This window comes from Oncorhynchus mykiss, chromosome 12, assembly GCF_013265735.2.
Source record: "Oncorhynchus mykiss isolate Arlee chromosome 12, USDA_OmykA_1.1, whole genome shotgun sequence".
NCBI classification, from domain to species: Eukaryota; Metazoa; Chordata; class Actinopteri; order Salmoniformes; family Salmonidae; genus Oncorhynchus; species Oncorhynchus mykiss.
Window position 1 is genome coordinate 12,268,013 of NC_048576.1, and position 18,111 is coordinate 12,286,123.

General features: G+C 43.3%; 1 protein-coding gene across 1 annotated transcript in view; it reads right to left on the reverse strand.

The window, feature by feature from the left end:
- LOC110536783 (protein FAM163B-like) overlaps positions 1–14,801 on the reverse strand; it is a 35,022-nt gene extending 20,221 nt beyond the window's left edge. The window contains exon 1 of the mRNA XM_036936938.1: positions 12,931–14,801. The gene's annotated coding sequence lies outside the window, so the exon portion shown is untranslated. The remainder of the gene's footprint in view (positions 1–12,930) is intronic.
- Positions 14,802–18,111: the final 3,310 nt, after the last annotated feature.

Here is an 18,111-nt window from a genome sequence, read left to right on the forward strand (position 1 = left end):
TAACTATCTGCATTGACTCGTTTTTGAACTAACTCTTTTGATTCATCAAATTTGCTGCTGTTACTGTTTATCATCTATCCTGTTGTCTAGTCACTTTATCCCTACCTATATGTGCATACTGCATCTACCTCAATGACCTCGTACAGCTGCAGATTGACTCAGTACTGGTACCCTGTGTATATTGTCAAGTTATCTTTAATCATTGTGTATTTATTTATTTGTCTTGTTATTATTTTTCTATTATTTCTCTTTTTTCTCTCTCTGCATTGTTAGGGGACAGAGAAGGGGAAAGGGGGATACCTAGTCAGTTGTACAACTGAATGAATTCAACTGAAATGTGTCTTCCGCATTTAACCCAACCCCTCTGAATCAGAGAGGTGCCGGGGGGCATATGACCATTCAACCCATGTCTAGCTAATTAATCTACGATGCGACTGTACTGTATATTATAGATAGTATATAGAGGTCGGCCATGGCCATGCATGGCTGAACTGACTGTCATAGAGGCTATATGAGTCAACGGCAGATCTTCCCTCGAGGGGGTAGAGATGAGAAGGGAGTGCTGGGTGGGTGGGGTTAGCATCCGTCAGTAACATAGTTCTTTTAAGTCATAGTTGTTTGCATTTTTTAACTATCTGTCAGATGCTTGTTTCCTGTCTGTGTGCATGTTGGTATGTGATACCTTTTATTCCAACACTACAGGTTACTCAGGTACTGAGTAATATATAGGCAGAGTTAGAAAGGAAAAGCCATATCTCAGACTGGCTAATGAAAATAAAAGATTAAGATGGGCAAAAGAACACAGACACTGGACAGAGGAACTCTGCCTAGAAGGCCAGCATCCCGGAGTCGCCTCTTCACTGTAGACGTTGAGACTGGTGTTTTGCGGGAACTATTTAATGAAGCTGCCAGTTGAGGACTTGTGAGGCGTCTGCTTCTCAAACTAGACACTCTAATGTACTTGTCCTCTTGCTCAGTTGCGCACCGGGGCCTCCCACTCCTCTTTCTATTCTGGTTAGAGACAGTTTGTGCTGTTCTGTAAAGGGAGTAGTACCCAGCGTTGTACGAGATCTTCAGTTTCTTGGCAATTTCTCGCATGGAATAGCCTTCATTTCTCAAAACAAGAATAGACTGACAAGTTTCAGAAGAAAGTTCTTTGTTTCTGGCCATTTTGAGCCTGTATGCGAACCCACAAATGCTGATGCTCCAGATACTCAACAAGTCTAAAGAAGGCCAGTTTTATTGCTTCTTTAATCAGAACAACAGTTTTCAGCTGTGCTAACATAATTGGTAAAGGGTTTTCTAATGATCAATTAGCTTTTTAAAATTATAAACTTGGATTAGCTAACACAACGTGCCATTGGAACACAGGAGTGATGGTTGCTGATAATGGGCCTCTGTACGCCTATGTAGATATTCCATTAAAAATCTGCCGTATCCAGCTACAATAGTCATTTACAACATTAACAATGTCTACACTGTATTTCTGATAAATTTGATGTTATCAATGGACAAAAAATTAGCTTTTCTTTCAAAAACAAGCACATTTCAAAGTGACCCCAAACGGTAGTGTCTCAATATACATATATATATTCATCCCTCCTCTCTCCTCATCCCTTCTCCAGCGTCTGTTTGGCATGGCAGAGTGGCAGAGGAGGCAGGTGACGGGAGGGAAGAGAGAGGTGACAGGGAGAGAGAGAGAAAGACAGAGAAAGACAGAAATACAGGAGGAGAAAGAGAGAGAGAGAGAGGTGGCTGGGAGAAAAATAAAGATGGGGAGAAAGAGAGAGAGAGAGAGTGTGCGCCCGAGAGAGTAAGAGAGAGAGAGAGATCCATCAGTCCGCACCGCGATCGGACGAGCGAGGTACACGGAGAGGAGGGTGACAAATGAGAGAGATGGAGAGAAGAAGGGAGGATGAGTTTATCAGAGAGACAGAGACACCACAGTGCCAGATAAACATAATGTTGCCGGTGACACTGTGACACAGCTACAATATGCCCAACTGCCCATGAGCGTGTTAACCAACTGTTACACAGGCTTACGATTTCAGCATGTTCCAGATTTTGTACGTGGTTGGGCGCACCATGAATTATCGCAATTTACCTCAACATTTCTCAGAACTATGGCACTATGGCAGTGTTTTCTGGGTAAGATCACATGGTGAGAAAAACTCCTGGACATAAAACTTACAAAAACTTTTTCACTACATATGTGATTTAGTACGTGTTCTAAATCAATCAAATCTCTATGTAAGAATTGCTTAGATAAGGAACAGTTTGTTTGGACAATCGACTCCCTATCTGGGAATATATACTACATCTGTCAGTCATATTAGATGTACACATGCTGCAGAAGCCAACACTTACAGCACATCAGGATCATACTGTGCCCATCCAACTATCCCCTGTCCTACCCTCTGCTCACTCAATCAGACACGTACGCATGCACGCACGCACACACTTACACTTACACTTACACTTACACGCACACGCACACGCACACAGGATCCTACTGAGACAGACTTAGACACAGACAGACATTGACTGAGTCAGACAGACACAGACCGAGACACAGGCTGAGACACAGGCTGAGACACAGGCTGAGACACAGGCTGAGACACAGACTGAGACAGACTGAGAGACAGACTGAGAGACAGACTGAGACAGACTGAAACACAGACGGAGACAGACTGAGACACAGACTGAGACACAGACTGAGCAGACTGAAACAGACTGAGACACAGACTGAGGCAGACTGAGACACAGACTGAGGCAGATTGAGACAGACAGACACAGATTTGAGACAGACTGAAACTAGGTACAGCCAGTCACCACCTAGCTACTGCCAGTCACCACCTAGCTACTGCCAGTCACCACCTAGCTACTGCCAGTCACCACCTAGGTACTGCCAGTCACCACCTAGCTACTGCCAGTCACCACCTAGCTACTGCCAGTCACCACCTAGCTACTGCCAGTCACAAAGTAGCTACTGCCAGTCACCACCTAGCTACTGCCAGTCACAAAGTAGCTACTGCCAGTCACCACCTAGCTACTGCCAGTCACCACCTAGCTACTGCCAGTCACCACCTAGCTACTGCCAGTCACCACCTAGCTACTGCCAACTAATCTATGGTGTGATGTCTGGCATCACTAGACTATATGGTGTATAACTCAGCTGAAGCAAGCAACACACAGATAAAACAGAAAACACAACAGCTAGCCAAAGCTTTGTCCTGACCTAGAGCACATTGCGTTCCTACATAACATCGTCCTCCAGGACAGAAGACGATTAATGGAATATTTAATTGAGTGAAAATTGTGAGCAGAGTCCAAAGGATCTATCTATTTACTGTACCTAACACTAATTAAACTTGGAGCAGAGCAGACATGGTCATCCTAAACCAAGAAGGTGTCAAATACAGAGGCCATCAACAGTATAATCATCAACAGTATAATAAATGGTCACAAGGCCCCTTTCTAATTCTACCTACCAGTCTTATAGTGGACTCTAGCTGGAGGGGTTATGGAGAGAGACTTCCAGACAAACACACACAAGCATCTCAGAGGCAGGCAACAGGGCCTGACAATCATAGCTATGCAAACAAGCTTCCAGTCCCGTATTACATTATGATGTGTGTGTGTCCCTCCATCAACAGTAATGTCAGCTGAGTTCTCTGTCTGTATCTCTGTAACACATCTTACAAATAGACTTGCCAATGCTGGACCAGGACAGGCTGCTGATAATATAACAATTCACTGGACCAGGACAGGCTGCTGAGAAGGTTCCTTGGTGTCCATATCACCAACAAACTAACAAGGTCCAAGCACACCAAGACAGTCGTGAAGAGGGCACAACAAAACCTATTCCTCCTCTGGAGACTGAAAATATTTGGCATGGGTCCTTAGATTCTCAAAATGTTCTACAGCTGCACCATTGAGAGCATCCTGACTGGTTGCATCACTGCCTGGTATGGCAACTGCTCGGCCTCTGACCGCAAGGCACGACAGAAGGTAGTGCGTACGGCTCAGTACATCACTGGGGCCAAGCTTCCTGCCATCCAGGATCTCTATACCAGGCGGTGTCAGAGGAAGGCCCTAAAAATTGTCAAAGACTCCAGCCACCCTAGTCATAGACTGTTCTCTCTGCTGCCGCACAGCAAGCGGTACAGGAGCGCCAAGTCTAGGTCCAAGAGGCTTCTAAACAGCTTCTACCCCCAAGCCATAAGACTCCTGAACATCTAATCAAATGCCTACCCAGACTATTTGCATTGCCCCCACCCCCCATCTATGCATAGTCACTTCAATAACTCTACCTACATGTACATATTACCTCAACTAACCGGTGCCCCCGCAGATTGACTCAGTACCGGTAACCCCCTGTATATAGTCTCACTATTGTTATTTTACTGCTGCTCGTCAATTACTTGTTACTTTTATTTTTCATTCTTACTCAGATTTTTTAAAAACTGCATTGTTGGTTAAGGGCTCGTAAGTAAGCATTTCACAGTAAGGACCTGTTGTATTCAGCGCATGTGACTAATAACATTTGATTTGAATTGAATATAATAATTCACTGGACCAAGACAGGCTGCTGAGAATACACTATATATATAAAAGTATGCAGTCACCCCTTCAAATTAGTGGATTCGGCTATTTCAGCCACACCCATTGTAGAATGGTCCATATTGAAGAGCTCAGTGTCTTTCAACCTGTCACCATCATAGGATGCCACCTTTCCAACAAGTCAGTTCATCAAATTTCTGCCCTGCTAGAGCTGCTGTACTCAATAGTAAGTGCTGTTATTGTGAAGTGGAAACGCCTAGGAGCAACAAAGGCTCAGCCACGAAGTGGTAGGCCACACAAGCTCAGAGAACGGGACTGCTGAGTGCTGAAGCGCTAGGCACATACATTTTGTTGTCCTTGATTGCAACACTCACTACCGAGTTCCAAACTGCATCTAGAAGAAACGTCAGCACAATAACTGTTCGTCGGGAGCTTCATGAAGGGGTCCCATGGCCGAGCAGCTGCACACAAGCCTAAGATCACCATGTGCAATGCCAAGTGTCAGCTGCAGTGGTGTAAAGCTTGCCGCCATTGGACTCTGGAGCAGTTGAAACACATTATCTGGAGTGATGAATCATGCTTCACCCTCTGGCAGTCCGATGGACAAATTTGGGTTTAGCGGATGCCAGGAGAACACTCCCTGCCCGAATGTAAATTGACAACTGTAAAGTTTGGTGGAGGAGGAATAATGGTCTGGGACTGTTTTTCATGGTTCGGGCTAGGCCCCTTAGTTCCAGTGAAGGGAAATCTTAACACTACAACATACAATGACATTCTAGACAATTATGTGCTTCCAACTTTGTGGCAACAATTTGGGGAAGGCCCTTTCCTGTTTCAGCATGACAATGTCCCTGTGCACAAGGCAAGGTCCATACAGAATGGTTTGTGAAGATCAGTGTGGAAGAACTTGACTTGCCCTTACAGAGCCTTGACCTTAACCCCATCGAACACCTTTGGGATGAATTGGAACGCTGACTGTGACCCAGGCCTAATCACCCAACATCAGTGCCCAACCTCACTAATGTTCTTGTGGCTGAATGGAAGCAAATCCCCACAGGAATGTTCCAACATTTAGTGGAAAGCCTTCCCAGAAGAGTTGAGGCTGTTATAGCAGCAAAGGGGAGGCCAACTCCATATTAATGCCCATGATCTTTGGAATAAGGTGTCCACATACTTTTGATCATGTTGTTTATGAAAATTCACTGCCATGGAACAAATTGAATTCAGACAAAAAATTAAATAAAAAACCTTAGGGTTTAACCTCTCAGGGTAGTAAAAATTATCAAATTAAATGTGCTGTTGGACACCACACAATCAGAGAATCCTAATATTTCCCCTCAATTTTTTTAATCATCTTCCCAGGTCTTAATTAAGACAGGGCCAATGAAATCAAACCCAATCAGGGAGACTAATGGTGATTGGTTGGTTGAGGGTCAGGGATGGCGTTTAGGGTGGGTTCAGATGACCTGCCAGGCAGAGCAGGAAATGCATGCAGACAGACCACAACCAACACAAATACATTTGATGTTGGAAGTTCACATACACTTAGGTTGGAGTCATTAAAACTAATTTTTCAACCACTCCACAAATTTCTTGTTAATCAAACTATAGTTTTGGCAAGTCGGTTAGGACATCTACAAAGTGCATGACACAAGTAATTTTTCCAAAAATTGCTTACAGACAGATTATTTCACTTATATGTATCACAATTACAGTGGGTCAGAAGTTTACAGCTTGGAAAATTCCAGAAAATTATGTCATGGCTTTAGAAGCTTCTGATAGGCTAATTTACATAATTTGAGTCAATTGAAGGTGTACATGTGGATGTATTTCAAGGCCTACCTTCAAACTTAGTGCCTCTTTGCTTGACATCATGGGAAAATCAAAAGAAATCAGCCAAGACCTCAAAAAAAAAAATTGTAGACCTCCACAAGTCTGGTTCATCCTTGGGAGCAATTTCGAAACACCTGAAGCTACCACATTCATCTGTACAAACAATAGTACGCAAGTATAATCACCATGGGACCACACAGCCGTCATACTGCTCAGGAAGGAGACGCGTTCTGTCTCCTAGACATGAACGTACTTTGGTGCAAACATTGCAAATCAATCCCAGAACAACAGCAAAGGACCTTGTGAAGATGCTGGAGGAAACAGGTACAAAAGTATCTATATCCACAGTAAAACGAGTCCTACATCACCATAACCTGAAAGGCTGCTCAGCAAGGAAGAAGCCACTGCTTCAAAACTGCCATAAAAAAGCCAGACTACGGTTTGCAACTGCACATGGGAACAAAGATCGTTCTTTTTGGAGAATTGTCCTCTGGTCTGATGAAACAAAAATAGAGCTGTTTGGCCATAATGACCATCATTTTGTTTGGAGGAAAAAGGAGGATGCTTGCAAGCCGAAGAACACCATCCCAACCGTGAAGCACGGGGGTGGCAGCATCATGTTTAGAGGGTTCTTTGCTGCAGGAGGGACTGGTGCACTTCACAGAATAGATGGCATCACGAGGGAGGAAATGTATGTGGATATATTGAAGCAATATCTCAAGACATCAGTCAGGAAGTTAAATATTGTTTGCAAATTGGTCTTCCAAATAGACAATGACCCCAAGCATACTTCCAAAGTTGTGGCAAAATGGCTTTAGGACAACAAAGTCAAGGTATTGGAGTGGCCATCACAAAGCCCTGACCTCATTCATATAGGACATTTGTGGGCAGAACTGAAAAAGCATGTGCGAGCAAGGAGGCCTACAAACCTGACTCAGTTACACCAGCTCTGTCAGGAGGAATGGGCCAAAATTCACCCAACTTATTGTGGGAAGCTTGTGGAAGGCTACCCGAAACGTTTGACCCAAGTTAAACAATTTAAAGGCAATGCTACCAAATACGAGTATATGTATACTTCTGACGCACTGGGAATGTGATGAAAGAAATAAAAGCTTAAATAAATGTTTCTCTCTACTATTATTCTGACATTTCACATTCTTAAAATTAATTGGTGATCCTAACTGACCTAAGACAGGGAATTTTTACCACGATTAAATGTCAGGAATTGTGGAAAACTGAGTTTAAATGTATTTGGCTGAGGTGTATGTAAACTTCGGACTTCAACTGTATATACACACAAACAAATACACACACGCAAGCACACATGCTCACACACACACACTGACTTTGCCACACTTGACCTATATAAGCCAATAGACCCACTAAGATGATACTGTATGAGTAGATAGGTTTCTGAAAAACGATCCAGGTTCAATATCACATCATGATAATCTTGTTAGCCAGTCCTTACCTTTAAATGACCCTAACAGTGACCGAAGGCCTTCCTTTGAACAGGAAGGTAACATTGAACGGTAAGTAGCACACAGTATAGATCTGACGTCACTGTCAGCAGACTGGCACACACACACACACACACACACAGAGAGAGAGAGAGAGAGAGAGAGAGAGAGAGAGAGAGAGAGAGAGAGAGAGAGAGAGAAAGAGAGAGAGAGAGAGATACACAGAGAGAGAGAGAGAGAGAAAGAGAGAGAGAGAGAGAGAGAGAGAGACTGACAATTGCCCAGAAAACATTCAGCACAGAGGACAGTTTAATGTCAGCGTACAGATCCCTGCAAGCACACAGATAGAGACATTCCACAAGAAGAGCTCATCTTGCCAAACTACCATCCATCACACATATAACATACAGAACCCAGCACACTGCATGGAATCACGTCACCAAGATTCTAGAACGAGATCATTCCAAAAGAACACTATCGATCACCATCAAATCAAACTTTATCAGACAGACAGACACGACTGTTGTCGTATACTGAGTATCTGTATAGAGACCACACACCATGCAGGATTACGTACTGTCCGGCACTGAATGATCTGGTCATCCATGAACCCTGAACAATTGGTCTGTGCTACGTGCCACTCCACTGTGTTCTGATGTACTTATGTGCTATGTACCAGTGGTGGGCTCAGCCTATTCCCTGTATAGTGAACCACTGTTGACCAGACCACTATGGGCCCTGGCCAAATGTAGTTCACGATATTGTGAAACGTGTGCATTTTGGGATGCGCATTTGGCCTAATGGTCAGTTGTCCATGAGGAGGATACTGTAACTGGGGCCTGGGGTAGTGAGCTGAGTGAATATCAACAGAGGTCATGTATTAACAGTTAGAGCTATAGCACCACCCCAAGCACTTCTTTCTTTCTCCTTTTCTGGAAAACGTGTCTCCTCTCATTTCTGTTTACAACACTTTGTCAGCACAGGCTGTGTGTGTGTGTGTTTGGTGTGTGTTTGGTGCGTGCTTGGTAGGTGTTTGGTGTGTGTGTGTTTGGTGTGTGTTTGGTGCGTGTTTGGTAGATGCTTGGTGTGTGAATGGTGTATGTGTGCTTGGTGTGTATTTGGTGTGTGTGTTTGGTGTGTGTTTGGTATGTGTTTGGTATGTGTGTGTTTGGTGTGTGGTTGGTGTGTGTGTTTTTGGTGTCTGTTTGGTATGTGTTTGGTGTGTGTGTGTTTGGTGTGTGCTTGGTGTGTGCTTGGTGTGTGTTTGGTGTGTGTTTTGTGGGTGTTTGGTGTGTGTTTTGTGTGTGTTTGGTGTGTGTTTTGTGTGTGTTTGGTGTGTGTTTTGTGTTTGTTTGGTGTGTGTTTTGTGTGTGTTTGGTGTGTGTTTGGTGTGTTGTTGTTTTCTGTTCCTCTCCACAGAGTGGCTCCTGTAGGGCAGACATGTACAGTTAGCGCCGCTAAAATAATTGATTTTCTTATTCCCTTCATCTTTTTATATCTCCATCCATCGGCTTGGCAGACTGCCATTCAAGTCTTTTTTCTTGTCATTTATTTCAGGCGTGCTAGCTATCTCTCTCGTTGTTTGCCTCTGTTTTGCCGTGGTGAGCTGTTTGCCTATTTGTTGCCGTGGTCGAGCTGTTTTCCTCTTTGTTGCCGTGGTGAGCTGTTAGCCTCTGTTTTGCCGTGGTTGAGCTGTTTGCCTCTTTGTTGCCATGATTGAGCTGTTAGCCTCTGTGTTGCCGTGGTTGAGCTGTTTGCCTCTTTGTTGCCATGATTGAGCTGTTAGCCTCTGTGTTGCCGTGGTGAGCTGTTTGCCTATTTGTTGCCGTGGTCGAGCTGTTTTCCTCTTTGTTGCCGTGGTGAGCTGTTAGCCTCTGTGTTGCCGTGGTTGAGCTGTTTGCCTCTTTGTTGCCATGATTGAGCTGTTAGCCTCTGTGTTGCCGTGGTGAGCTGTTTGCCTCTGTGTTGCCGTGGTTGAGCTGTTTGCCTCTGTGTTGCCGTGGTGAGCTGTTAGCCTCTGTGTTGCCGTGGTGAGCGTAGGAGAAGTGACTGACATGGACTAACCACTGCGTTCTGACACTGAGAGACGGATGTAGCCTGCTGTGTCCCTCTCCATACACTCAACAACATTCACAATCAAATGGCTTCCGTTAAGCCTATATATCATAATAACAAAGATACATTTAAATCCTCCAAGAGAAGAGTTGAGATTTCCTATACTATACCAAGTGTGTTGCTACTGGCAACACCAGGGTTGTGGGTTTGATTCTCACATATAGTGAATACGTGTCACTGTCAATGTTGACAGTTCTCTAAGTTGCTTTGGATAAAAGCATCTGCTAAATTACCATTTTATATCAAAATATTCAAGAACCATCCAAGAAACGACATGAGATGTATCCTGTATTGACAGCTATATGATGAACATGACAAAGACCCTCCATGTGGCATCCTATGCAGGACGGTAGAATTGGGAACATAACATTGCATCCCAGTGCCTCTCCATCATCCCTTGGAACCATTTCCAAGTACAGATGTAGGATCTTAATTTGATCAATCTTTTATTGTTGAGAATTTATCAACCCCTACAAAAACTGTTCATTAATTATAATCCACATAATAATTCACATTTCCTGTTGTAGCAAACTGGCTCAAATGAAGATCCTATATCTGTAAAGGGTTGAGATACAATATATCCTTTATATAGGCTACAGCTTTATGATGAACATATCAAAGACCATGTGACATACTGAGCCATAAAACAGACGGGGGAACATTACATCCTAGTGCCTTGGAATCCATTTCATTAAGGCCCTTTCTTTATAAGCTGGTGATTCTAATGTGAAGACTGGTTCTGTCCGAAATAGCATCATATTCCCTAAATATGTGTGTGTGTGTGTGTGTCTTTTGTCTCTTTCCCCAACTATGGGAATTGGGTGGAGGGTGTTGGGGTGGTAAGGAAACTGGGAATTGGGTGAAGGGTGTTGGGGTGGCAAGGAAACTGTGAACTGAGGGTTTGGGTGTTGCTTTAGAGTGATTTCTCACGAGGGAGGGAGGCGGGAGGGACGGAGGGAGGAAACAGACATTCCCTCATTGCTGTGTTCCCAGGGGGCCGAGGGTGTTGGAAGGGTCATGGAGCAAGCAGCCATTGGGGCTTTGCAGACTCCGCTACTGCTCCTCTCCACTCAGAGAGGAGGAATGTCAGTTCTAGTAATTCAATTTCTATATCGTCCATAGCTCCCTCCCTCCCCCTGGTACAGGCTTGCCTCAGCATCAGGGCTGACATTACTGCTGGTGACTGCTGCAGACCCTGCCTCATTGGCCTTTGACCCCATGCTGCGCAAGCATGGTGACAATGGTGAAGCTAGTCTTTCATGACATAATGTTAAACACACACACAAGGTTCTGGTCATGCTAATTCAGACACTGCCTACATAACCTTGGTCTGGCGTCCCCTGCCTGCTGTAACACGGAGACCATACTGGTGCAGGCCTGCCTCCTCATAGAAATAACATACTAATAGAAGCCGGGCCACGCGTTAATGAATGACGACTTGAAGTGGAATGTCTTATTCTAGTAATTCAATTTCTATATCGTCCATCATTTTTAAGTAAGAATTTCAGTGTACTGTTTTACACCTGTTGTATCCTGTGCACGTCACTCCCTGCCTGTTGTAGCCTTGTGTTAGTGAAAAGGACCTAACACTGCTTGTTTAGCGAGTACCACTTCCCCCTGATTCGGCCCATACCTTGTGCGAACTCAGGACCTCTGCCTCGCTAGCACATGTGACCGCCCTCCTGCAGCGTCCTACCAGTCAGTGCCACGTGAAAAGATAGCTATTTACTGGTGCAAGTGAGGACACTTCAGGCTGAGAAGTACGTCTCAGACATCACCATGTGCTGCTCTAGCATGGTGGTGCCTGTTGTAGCCCTGTGTTAGCTTGATGGTGCCTGTTGTAGCCCTGTGTTAGCATGGTGGTGGCTGTTGTAGCCCCGTGCTAGCATGAAAAATGCCTGTTGTAGCCCTGTGTTAGCATGGCGGTTACCAATGACCATGCTAACCTCTCTGCAGGCCGTCCCACTTTCACATAAGGGCTGAATCATAACACCAAATCAGACATGGATTGTTATATGGAGAGCAGAGCAGCAGTGAGCCTGGGAGAGATGAGCATGCAAGGAGGAGGAGAAGGAGGAGGAGGAGGAGGAGGAGGAGGAGGAGGAGGAGGAGGAGGAGGAGGAGGAGGAGGAGGAGGAGGAGGAGGAGGAGGAAGTGAGTTTGGTTTGGGATTGACCAGACTGCTGAGGTGGTGTCAGTAGCCTGCCCTAAGCAGTTTGGTACATTCTGTAAAACCACTTCAACTATGAAACATCCCTGCTTAACTTGTATGTGTGCTGACACACACTAGAAACGTGTTTGTGTGTTTCAGCACCATGGACAGCAGCCTGCTAATGGAAACAAGGCAACTCAATAGCAGAGTTACTACAGTGACTCCAAGTGATACAAAGTGATGATTGCATAGGCCTCTGGATTAATTCATTTCATGAAATGTGTAAAAACAAAGATTCTCTCTAGAGATCATCATTGGTCAATTACTCTAAATGTCAATCCAAAGAACAACCTGAATTTGAATTATTAGTGTACCAGGGCTCTCCAGCCCTGCTCCTGGAGAGCTACCCTCCTGTAGGTTTTCACGCCAACCCCAGTTGTAACTAACCTAATTGATGTTATCAACCACCTCATTTTTTTAATCAGGTGCGCTAGATTAGGGTTGGAGTGAAACCCTATAGGACGGTAGCTCTCCAGGAACAGGGTTGGAGAGCTCGGGGTAGACCGTTGTCTAAAAACAGAACTACACTGCATTTATAGGCCACATAGCTAGATTCAAGAAATATAACGTTAAGTCATGTTTATGTCCAAAAAAAGTATACAACGAATAACAGCTAACATGCACACAGCAAACACATTGTCTGGAGACTGATTTTTCCATGCCACGATGAAACAACAACGACAAGCATCATAAGTTCAAGGCAAATACATACAGCTAGCCATGGGTATAGGCTTAGTAAGACCTTACCTTCACAGATATTTGTAATGTACCTGGTCGCATCAGCAGGGTTGTTGTCTTGTTAGATCTCTATTCCGACCATCACTGAGGCTGGCACGTGAGTCACCGAAGGGTCGCGGGCAGACTTGGGTGATAATGATTAGTTTATTTCTGTCACTGTTTGACTGAAACCATAACAGTTATGTTAACCCCTCCAGTTTCACCATATGACCGACACCCCGTATGGAAAAGTGTCCAAAACAAAACGTTACATTAATAACTATTTAATACGAACTATAAAATGAATTTAAGGCATAGACTAAAATATTAGTTAATAATGTCTACTAAAATCACAACGAAATGATCTCAATATGAATAGTGTTGAGTCCCCGTTGTTTGTTTGTGTCGCTCTCCTCTCGTTCCGCTATCCAACTCCTTCATATAGGATAGAAAAGTCATATAAAGGCCAATTCCAGGCTCCTTTCAATTCACATGCAACGCAAAAACAAAGTATCCAAAGCTGCTTAAAATAATCTCAAAATACGTCCAAAGAAACGACAAACATATATGTTCTGATAATGCATGCAGCCATATACCACCAGCGCCCGGTTGGACGGAGTTTGATAGGTTGTATTGTGACTGCCTGGTATCTGCTGGGTATCTTTAAATACGGTCCTTACACCCATACCGCGCAAAACAAAAGCATGTGTAACGGTCACAAAGCAGTTTTCCACAATTAGAAGTGGTCAGATTTCCTGTCCCGGGGGTCCTTTGAGAAATAACCGTCAGTGAATTGAAACTGTTCTTTCTCCCCTCCCGGTTTTGGCTCCACTGGTAGGCTTGTGGCTGCAGTTGGTTCGGTTAGTCCATCAGCGAATGTAGCCCGTATTCCTGACACTCGGGTAGTCGCCCTATAATTCCTGTACTTGGCGGCTTGTTCTTTATAACCTAGCTGTGTAGCGTATTTCCTCGCGCTCCCAGCGCAAATGGAAATCAGCAGGCTAAAAAATTATCGGCATTGGTGGTGCTCCAATCGTAAGCGTTGAGATTGAGACAGAAGAAAGAAACCTACGAAAATCTCACCGCTGAATAGAGTAAACCGCGGCTGAGCAGACAGAGCAGAGAAAGTGGTCATTAAAGTCAGCGCTCCTCGTAGCCTATGCCCAAATGTTCATGTAGTATATGGCTGTTGTAAAACTGTGACAAGTTGAATCATTACAGTATCGACTCTTGAGATGTCGACGTGAAGAGCATCCCTAAGAGTTAGATTCGACACCTCTGTCCTATTCTCATCTTCGACAGGATGTATGATCATAGAAACGCATCACCTTAATTGCTCACTTTTCGTGAAGCGGTTATGAGCCGCTGCAAATTTATAGGCTAGACTAGTTTACTCTCACTGCAAGTTTTGTTATATTTCTGTCCATTTTGGTAGATTTCAACATTGTCTGTCTTTATAGCCTATTTCAGACATTTCTCGCGGCTGTTTGTGTATTTCAGCAGCACGGCCTCATCAACATGCGAAATGTGTCTGTAAGCTATAAGAGCTATAAGAATGCATAGGTGTTATACTCCTTACAATGCATACGGAATTATAATATAACATTTATAATAATTCATAAAACATTTATACACACTTATAAGTGTTTATAATGGCTTATTCATAAAAGTTATTTTAAAGTGTCCGAAGAAACATTGGGAGAAAAGAGAGAGGAGAGAGGAGAGAGAAAGAGAAAGAGAAAGAGAGAGAGAGAGAGAGAGAGAGAGAGAGAGAGAGAGAGAGAGAGCAGAGAGAAAGATTGAACCCAGCTATAAAGTGAGAGAGATGGGCACAGAGAGAGGGAGAAACATATGTTTACCATGCCAACAAAGCCCCTTAAATTGAAACTGAATTGAAAGAGTGAAAGAGGAGAGAGAGGGAGTAGCAACTTGAACACAGAGAGCAGAGAGCAGAGAGAGCAGAGAGAAGAGAGAGAAGAGAGAGAAGAGAGAGCAGAGAGGGAAGAGAGTAGAGAGAGAGCAGAGAGGGAAGAGAGTAGAGAGAGCAGAGGGAGCAGAGAGAGAAGAGAGAGCAGAGAGGGCAGAGAGAAGAGAGCAGAGAGAAAAGAGAGAGAAGAGCAGACAGAGAGAGCAGAGAGAACAGAGAGAGCAGAGAGAGCATACTGGGACACATAGAACACACCCAGCCCAACCAACCAACCTGGCCAGGAGCCAAAACAAGCAGTGGTCCATCTGGTGTGCCCTAGCTGCTTTAGGATTTCAGCCAGCATGTTAATGACCAGTGACTGGGATACTTAGCTGGTTCTGAGCCCCACTGGGCAGCAGGGTATGGCTGGGTGCTGCTGAGATGGCAGATCAGCTATACAAATTATGGACATGTTAACCTTTATGTAATATCAGCCTAAAGACAAGTGATTTGTCTTAAATCAAGAGAGGGCTTTACATGAAGAATATGTTACAATGCTGTTTTTATAAAGGATTGCCAATGACAGGAGGATGAGGATAGGGCAAGAGGGGTACAATATATTGTTGTCTCTAATTCTTTACTCTCTGTATTCCCTGATCATTTTAGACCAAATCAAATATTTATCACAAAAAAGAGGGATTTTCATCGAAAGACCGCAATATGCATTTGTAAAAGATGCAGGGATTATCTGAAAGCTCTTTGCCACAGGAAATGTGTTACAGTAATTGTAGTTGCTTTAGAAGTTGGCTACATATATAGACTGGCTGATATACGGACATATAATAAACAGAGGCAATTTGGACCGAAAGAAGTGTCCTCTTCCAACAATCCGAAAAAATATGGAAAAAGCAAATGAGACAATGTCTGGTACAAAACATTCATTCGATTACAATCGCAGACCTTTCCCAATGGGCACAGACGTCATTCAATTTCTAGTTTTGATTTACATTTAAATGAGTTGTCAACTAAAGTGAATTCAGCATGAAATCAACAAAACATCCTACTAAGTCATTCAATTTAGGGTAAAAATTGACAGAAAAAATATGAAATTCCCTTACTTTGATGAATTAATGAATCCAATCAGTTTTCTACGTTGATTCAACATCATCAAATAGCATTTTTTTGTTGAAATAAGGTGGAAACAACATTGATTCAACCAGTTTTTGCCCAGCTGCTTCTCTCATTTTAATTACAATTTAAGGGGCTTTACTGGCATGGGAAAAATATGTTTACATTGTCAAAACAAGTGAAAAAGAAAATAAACAAAAGTGAAATAAATAAGACAAAATCAACAGTAAACATTACACTTCCAACAGGTACAAAAGTATAAAGACGTTTCAATTGTCATATTATATATATATATATATACAGTGGTGTAATGATGTGCAAATAGTTAAAGTACAAAAGGGAAAATAAATAAATATAAATATAGGTCATATTTACAATGGTGTTTGTTCTCCACTGGTTGCCCTTTTCTTGTGGCAACAGGTCACAAATATTGCTGCTGTGATGGCACACTGTTATATTTCACCCAATAGATATGGGAGTTTATCAAAATTTGATTTGTTTTTGAATTCTTTGTGGGTCTGTGTAATCTGAGGGAAATATGTGTCTCTATGGTTATACATTTGGCAGGATGTTAGTAAGTGCATCTCAGTTTCCATGTCATTTTGTGGGCAGTGTGCACATAGACTGTCTTCTCTTGAGAGCCAGGTCTGCCTTCAGCGTCCTTTCTCAATAGCAAGGCTATGCTCACTGAGTCTGTACATAGTCAAAGCTTTCCTTATGTTTGGGTCAGTCACAGTGGTCAGGTATTCTGCCACTGTGTACTCTCTGTTTAGGGCCAAATAGCATTCTAGTTTGCTCAGTGTTCTTGTAAAGTCTTTCCAGTGTGTCAAGTAATTATCTTTTTGTTTTCTCATCATTTGGTTGGGTCTAATGGTGTTGCTGTCTTGGGGCTCTCTGGGGTCTGTTTGTGTTTGTGAACAGAGCCCCAGAACCAGCTTGCTTATGGGCTCTTGTCCAGGTTCATTTCTCTGTAGGTGATGGCTTTGTTGTGGAAGGTTTGGGAATCGCTTTCTTTTTAGGTGGTTGTATAATTTAACGTCTCTTTTATGTGGATTTTGATAAATACTGGGTATTGGCCTAATTCTGCTCTGCATGCATTATTTGGTGTTTTACATTGTACACTGAGGATATGTTTGTAGAATTCTGCATGCAGAGTCTCAATTTGGTGTTTGTCCCATTTTGTGAAATCTTGGTTGGTGAGCGGACCCCAGACCTCACAACCATAAAGGGCAATGGGTTCTATAACTGCTTCAAGTATTTTTTGCCAGATCTTAATTGGTATGTCAACTTTTATATTCATTTTGATGGCATTGAAGGTCCTTTTGCCTTGTTTCTCAGATCGTTCACAGCTTTGTGAAAGTTACCTGTGGCGCTGATGTTTAGGCCAAGGTATGTATCGTTTTTTTGTATGATCTAGGGCAAGGGTATCTAGGTGGAATTTGTGTTCGTGGTCCTGGCAACTGGACCTTTTTTGGAACACCATTATTTTTGTCTTACTGAAGCACCCGAAGGTCTAGGTGCTGCTGTAGGCCTTCCTTGGATGGGGAGAGAAGCACCAGATCATCAGAAAACAGTAGACATTTGCCTTCAAATTCTAGTAGGGTGAGGCCGGGTGCTGCAGACCATTTTTGTGCCCTCGCCAATTCGCTGATATTTATGTTGAAGTGGGTCCATCCCTGTCTTGGCCCCGGACCTGTGGAAAGAAATGTATTTTTTTTTCAATTTTAACCACACACTTGTTGTTTGTGTACATGGATTTTAAAATGTAGTGTATTTTTCCCCCAACACCACTTTCCATCAATTTGTACAGCAGGCCCTAATGCCAAACTGAGTCAAAAGCTTTTTTTTTAATAGACAAAGCATGAGAAGACTTTGCCTTTATTTTGGTTTGTTTGTCAATTATGTTGTGCAGATTGAATACGTGGCCTGTTGTACGGTAATTTGGTAAATAGCCAATTTGACAATTGCTCAGTACATTGTTTTCACTGAGGAAATATACTAGTCTGCTGTTAATTATAATGCAGAGGATTCTCCCAAAGTTGCTGTTGACGCACAACCCACGGTAGTTATCGGGGTCAAATTTGTCTCCAATTTTGTGGATTGGGGTGATTAGTCCTTGGTTCCTAATATTGGGGAAGATGCCAGAGCTGAGGATGATGTTAAAGAGTTTAAGTATA